Source organism: Ambystoma mexicanum, chromosome 3p, assembly GCF_040938575.1.
Source record: "Ambystoma mexicanum isolate Mex_15411 chromosome 3p, UKY_AmexF1_1, whole genome shotgun sequence".
Classification (NCBI taxonomy): Eukaryota; Metazoa; Chordata; class Amphibia; order Caudata; family Ambystomatidae; genus Ambystoma; species Ambystoma mexicanum.
The window spans coordinates 808,416,140-808,423,575 of NC_090925.1; positions in this window are offsets into that span (position 1 = coordinate 808,416,140).

The following is a 7,436-nucleotide window of genomic DNA, read 5'->3' on the forward strand; positions in this document are numbered from 1 at the left end:
GGTTCGCGGTTGGGGACTCGCATTTTCAGTTTCGGGTCCTGCGTTCGGATTGATGTCCGCCACAAGGGTCTTCCCCAAGCTAATGGTGGTGGTGGCAGCGTATCTCTGGAAAGGGGGGATTCACATCTACCCCTACCTGGACGATTGGTTGATCAGGGCGCGCTTTCCCGAGCAAGCCCTGGATCACCTGTCGGTCACCTACAGGGCGGCCATCTTGAAACACTTTTCCCCCCATGGAAACCCCCAGGAGGCTCTCAAAGCGGCCTACAATCTGCAGTGCGGGGATCAGCGAAATTCAGGAAGGGGGAGAGATACCAGATCCCTCTCACCCCTCTTCCTGGACAACTCCAGAACTTCAACGGGAATTAAATTCCTGTCGAAGGGAATGCAGAGCTCGAAATTAAAATAGGGCGACACAAGATGAAACACCCAGTCATAGTTGTGGCTCCCAAGGGAACCCCCTGTCTATTAGGGAATGACTTCCTTCGTAGGTTGTCTCCCCTAATAGACTGTGTGAACAAGGTACTCTGGACCCAGACTCGCAGGCCAATAAAATTAAAACAGAGTCAACCATGTTAGTCTAAATGGCACATGCCACATGGTTTAACAAAAACCAGATCAAATTAAGTTTCATCTTCAAAATAATGAAATACCCGACGTTACAATAATTGCTGTGGGACAACAAACTGGTGATGGGAACTCCTCTCCATTCCTGAAAATCAACCTTCCTTCCAGTCTCAAGTGACATTCCACACTGGAAGGAAATACTTTGAAATTCTATACCAATTCACAATCTGAAAATCCCAATACTATAGCCAAAATTGATGACAAACCAGCACAAAGTGCAGCTGGCATTCAGAAGAAGGGCGAACAACTCTTCTTCCCGATTCAGTTAAATGACGGGAGGGAGTATGTTCTCACCTGAGTATTATTCAGGAAACTCCCAAAAAAACAGACCCTGCCCGCTGTTGAGTCAGTTTATCAATGGGTATGGGGCCTGGAAATTCCCCGTTCCAAACATCTTCTGCTTAGCAATTGTATGGTAAAAATGTGTAGTAGTGACAAAAGCATAGAACACAATTGTTGGGTCGTGCAAGGTGTTCCTTCTGCCTTTTACATGGGCAGTCACATCATCAACCGACTCGAGATTAATTTGGACCCCAGTTATTGCCAAGCCCGGTCCCAACTGGAGAGTAAATCTCAGGGCCCTGGCAGTCCTAAAGAAAGCCTTCCGGTCAGCCCCAGTGCTACCGTAGGAAATTAAGTTAAAAAATGGAGATGAGGTCACCATCCCAGGCCTAACCTACAGAATCCACATACCCAAAGGCGAATTGACAGAAGAGAAATGGTCCATATTAATCAGTTAAAGAGTCACCCTAGGCACACTTTGCAACAAATTGAGGACGCCAGAGAGAATCAAACAGAGGAGACATCTGAAACATGAGAATAAGGAAAAGAACCAGAAGGGAACAGATAGTTTTTGGTATAATTATGTAATGGGGAGTATTTTTCTTCATCATCAATTGTCGTCAGTAAATGCCTGTGTATACCACTGCTGTCAACCCGATTGGAGGGCAGTAAGTGGGAAATCGTCATAACCGGTTTGTGTTCTTTCATAGATTCGTACTGGTTGCGGCCTATCTAAAGACCAAGGAGGACCTCCCTGGCAACCTGGAAGGGAAAAACCAAAGGAGATCCAGGAGTGTCGCTGTACACCATAGAAGGAAGATCCAAGAGAAAGCTGTGGGTGTCGTTCCACGTTCTGACCAGAGACAACAAGAGGAGCAGGACGCACCGCTTTCGGATAGAAGGGCGACGCATATCTGACTGATTCTGTTTTGTCCCATGGAGAAATCCCACGTGCCGGACTCACCCGCAACTGGAAGTCCAGAAGAAGTCGGGGGTGGGGGAATATGTGGGATATATTGACCCACTCAACAGTATTTCCCCATATCACAAAGCTGCATTTGCGCATAAACAGCCAAATTACTGCGCTGGCTCCTGTGAGCGCCAGCGCTCAAAAATGCATTTTGCACCAACAAAAACGGCTGCACCGTCCAGCCAAGCACACATCGGGCAGGATGAAACAATGGGGCACATTGAAGGCGATTGCCAGTGGGTTCCGACATTACCAAAAGGAAGAAAGTGGAAAAAGCTGTGTAGCTTTGCTGCAAAAGCCAAAATCTCCATTGAAAAGAAACCCTTTTTCACCTTTAAAAAAATGCTGCTTTGACGCTAATTCCCTCTGTTCCTTAATGCCACTATGATTAATAAGCCCTACCAAGCCCTGTGTGTCTCACTGTGCCTCAGCAAAACCAGTCATGTTTCTAAATGGACAAGCCCTGTCAAACCAACTCTGAAAAAAAAATCAACAGGGAACTTTACTGTTACTTACACAGGAAAGGCGTTCCTTTTCTTTGCAAAAGTATCCAAAACTCAGCTGTTCAGAGAGAGACTAGCTGAGCCATGTCTGTTTCAATGTATCCGTGCTTCAGACTAACCGTAGCATTCAAGAGAATGACTATAGCTGAAAGACAGTGTGTGAATCTGCTGGAGATGAAAAGTTGAATTTAAGAAGGAAGGCCAGCTGCACCACGTGTTTAAAAAAAAATTAAAAATGTTTTTTTTAAAAACAAAATGGTCCTTTGCAAACTAAAGAAAAACAAATGCCTGTGTGTTGGAACAGTACACTGGTGAATGAAGGCCTGCCAGTCTTTAGCAATGTGAAGGGGCTTGTTGCTGGTGAGACTGTATAACATGGGTTATTTTATGCAACAGGCTTGCTTCAATCCTGGATCTTAGATCTGAAAATAAAGGTCAAAACTATGGTGGCTGGAGTTGCAAGTTGAAAAACAGGTTTTCTGCTTGGAGGGGTGGCACCAAAAGGAGGGATCTCTCTCACAACCCCCTGATAATTACAGGACTGAACAGACTTTCGTCTCTGCTGGGACCCTGACAATGAAGCTCCCAGGGAAGGAAGTCTGAAGTGTGAAAGGGCAATAAAACTTCAATCAAGGGAGAAACCCCCAGCATGCTCTGAAGGAAATGACAGTTGGCAGCAGTTGAATAAAAGAAATAAAAATTATGACCCAGGGATAAAGGACTGCTATTTATTCCCTATGACTATTTCATGAATAAACTTCAAAGACATTTTATCTCTCCGGCAAGACTTTGAAAAACTGTAAAATGTTCACAGTTTAAAAGTGTTTTTTTTTTTGTTCTTTCCTTTGAGGCATGGTAGAATTCACTGACATCTTGGGGACAGAAAGGGCAAAGTATTGAGTATGAATGGAAAAGTATCAATGTTGCAAACATACATTTGTGTACATACATCCCTTGGGATAATTTGCATCCGTGTATAAAGTTATGGACTTTTAGGCTGAATCTTTCATGCTCAAAATTACCATAATGTATCAGAAGGGCTAAAACCGGTCCCACAGACTGGAGGATTGGACTGATATGTGCTGTACAAAATATGTAACCTGTCTATCTAATTTGCTAAGAGATTGCAATTGTATAAATGTATGTTTTTGGCAAAATCGGATTTTAAGTAAAGTAATTGTGGGAGTTTTTGGACATTGTAAAACTCACCTCATAAATATGACATTCCCTTGGAAATCCAACCAGTTGAGAGTGAGGCGGGGACTAGCACCCCTGTCCAATCCAAGTAGTTTAGAGGCGTGCTTAGCTAACCCTGCCCAGCCTATACGTTGATGATGTCACTAGGCATTATAAATAAGGGTGCCTGACAAGACTCTAACACACACTCTTCCTGATTTCCTGCGCTGCGTTCCTGTTCCCGTCACCTTCCAGATCCAGACTCTAACTACAAGGCCAAGCATTGCTGATTCTACTGCAGGGCCCACTGCAAAACCCAAGCAGTGCTGATCCCATTCCCAGCAAGGCCTCCAATCTAAAAACCCACTAAATCTCCCATTAACAAGGGGAAAGCTGTGGTACCTTTTGCATCCTGATCCAGCCTGGCTTACTGCCACTAACTGCATGCTGCTGCAATCCTGCTATCCTGATGACCTTTAGTAGCCAGTGACCAGAATTCCCCATGCAGTCCTTGCCCGCCGGTGACCAGAACCGCACAGCTGTTTGCCAGGTGTCCTGCCGTGTAGTGACCAGACCCAGTCAACTGTCCAAAAAGCCCAAAAGTAAAAAGTTGATTGTGAGCATTTCATCACCCCATAGAAATCCGTAGTATACCCTGTCTTGCCTTGTCCTTATCCCACTCTATAAGTCATCCTATCCTTATCCAGATAGCCTGTCCAACTGTCAGAATTCTCTGTGCATTTTGTCATTAATCTCCAAGCATCAGTGCTACTTTTCTTTTCATTTCTGTTTTACATAGAGCATATGTCATTAGTGATATTTTAATTAAATAAAGTAATTTTCCTTAAAGAAAAGGGGTACACAGCGTGAAGGTTACAGCTGCAGCATAACTTGGAGAATTCACAGGCGGCGTTCCTCTTTTCTTAGCCATTAAATCTAGTTTAAAGTAAAACTCTTCTTTTCACAAACTGATTTCCTTTCCAATTTCACCCTTAATTTTCTGCAAAGCGCACCTTTTTCTATCTTGCATAACTCGGTCAATTTACCAGCTAGAGACTTACATTCACTTTCTGTACCCTTGGTATCTACATATCCCCCAACATAAAAAATTGCACTCCAAATCAGTGTATTTCACCTATTTTTATTAAAAATCCTTTGAGTAATTTTAGGCAGGAATTGCAAAAGTGTAAATTTTAAATGTGTTATTTGACTGCAAGCTGTTTTAAACTTCCACTCATTTTCCAACTGTATGCTTTTGGTAATCCATTCTTTGTGATTGTTAGTATCTTTGGAATGTTGCTTTAGTAAGGAATTGTATTTGCTTCAAGGTTTTTTAACACACATTCATGAATGATTTATCCATTTCAGAGTGTCATTTCTCTCTTATTTGGGGAGGGAAGGTCGGATTTAGATTTTGTTTTCAGTTTCTTATTCCTGAGTACCTGCTGCTTCGGTGTATGCACTCAGAATTGATTATTGGTGGGTTGAGGGAACATTGCAGGGGGAAATTGTAACTTGGGTGCTAGCTGTCCTAAATCAAAAAGTGCTCCTATTCTGCTGTGCTGTGTTTATGCTCCACTAAAAAGTCAAACCCAGTGCATTGCTTACATTCTCATTGTAACCATCACCCCATTGGTGATTGCTGCCCCATATTAAGTGTGTGATTTCTTTTGAATTTTAAATAAATATTGTATTTGACCAATCGGCCTGGTTCATGGTCCATTGTGACCCAGGGTATTTAAAAAGGGGGTGGAATATGAGTGGAGTATCATCCCAAAATTGAATCCACATAAATAAGGAGAAAATCAATTCAGTTACGCGCTACAGACTAGGCCGAGACCAAGGTGTTCATGTCGCCTGATTGAAATCCTTAACAATGTGAAACAGTTAAAAAATTAGAATTTATCTGAAAAGACATATATGATTAATTTACAAAAAACATTCTCCACACATGTCAATTATAAAATAAGACAATTACTAATTTCCCGACGAATGAGTAGCTGGAAATAACAACCTAGGAAACCTGATAAAAACTTAGGTCGTCTAACAATTTATGCCATGAATCCTCTGTCAAACAGGTCTAAAATTCAGAGTAAATGCCCCAAAAATAGCTGTCTGGTGTCCGTTAGATATTTGCACTCCACACCAAGATGTTGGAGCATCTCTGTCAATTTAGGATTGTGGCAAAAGCGACAGGCTCTTAGGTTCCTGCCAATTTTGTTTCTGGCCCCCAGAATTTCATTAGTCGCTAACTGGTTTAATTGCACGTTAAGAAAAATATAACCTTCAGCCAGCATCTGGAAATTGGGTGAAGTATTCTGGTATCACATTCAAGGCTTTGCCCTCAAGTAAGACGTTATGTCGAAATTCATAGTCTGAATCTAATCTAATCTCCAGAGTAGAGTTTTAATATCTAGAGGATTAGTGGCAAGCAACTCGGCGGAAGCGCCTCGAGGGGATGTCAGAATATCAATACAAAACCTCACAATGGTGGCGCTCTCGAGATTGAATACTTGATGTAAACAATTTCCAGATAACAATTTCTCTAATAGGGAGGAAACCCAATTCAAAACTGTGATGCTGGAAATGCATCGGAGGGACACGGCCTCCGTATCCTTGTCCTTTACTGCTCTTTATCGTGTGTTCTGTCGTGTTTTCCGCGCAGGAGTTCATGTGAGACTCCTGGCGGTGCAGCTCTCTCTCTTTTGGTTTGGTGAACGGACCCGTGGGATACCCTTATGGCACCCATGGGTGGGGGTACAACCCTGTGCCCCTAGTGTATGTTTTTGGGCACCTGTGGGTGGCCCGCAGAGCAGGGTATGGGCTGGTGGCAGCTCCATGCTGAATTTGACAGGTGCGCGGAGTATCCTCCATTTTGGTATACCCCGGCCCTGCCATTGGGATCAGTTGATTCCTGATGGAAAACAAGATGGCCCCGGTGGCCTCTTGCTTTATATTACCCATTGCCTTGTTTTCCCAAAGTCCTGGGAAGCCCTGACTCTGTCCCTTCCCCCTGACTGGCTGTTGGGTGGAAGTGCCATATATGGTGTTGTTGTGAAGGCCCGGCCAGACTAGCTGGAGCCTTCCCGGTGCTGTATGTTGTGGGTACCTCCTGTGGGTGGGACCTGGGTGAATAGAGTGTGTGACGAATATGCATTCTGTGTTGTGGGTGTCTAGTATCTGGTGGTTGACACAATGACTGAGACAACCCTGCCCGAAACCGGTACGAATGCGGCTTGGAGTGTTGAATGGCTCGGTACTTGTCCCAATACACAACTTGTTGTGAGTGTCTGGAGAGAAGTGAATGGCCTGAATACCTTGTGTGCCTGATTGGCTGCCTGCCTGCATGAATGCCCGTAGTCGTGATTGGATGCTTAAGTGTGACCCAGCGGAATGAATGGGAGATCAACAGTATATCTGGGGACCTCTCACTGATAGGAATCATGTTCAGAAGCTGAAGTCCACTACGACGAGTAACTGGAGTAACTGACGCTTGACCTTGAAACCCCCGCTGGACGAGAAGGAGTGCTGTGGCTCTCCCTCGCTATCTGAAGGCTGCTGTGTTTCCAAGGACTGACCCAGAGAGGACCTGGTAAGGCGCCCTCTTCCCAAGCTACGAGGGACCATCGTGCACAGCTGATCTTTGCCAACGCTCCCTGGTAGACAGACCTTCGACAGGCTGCCGACCCGATACGGGGACTGCTGCGGAACTCCAAGGAGGAGCACCCGGACTGTTGTCCGCCACTGTCGACGACCGCCATCGCCGACTGGAGCCGCCGTGCTCCCGTTTGCCTAAGAACTTCAATTGATCATCGGACGCTCTCGTCTGCATTGTCATCCACTTGTCTCCTGCTGGAGAAGGCCCGACCGCCGACACG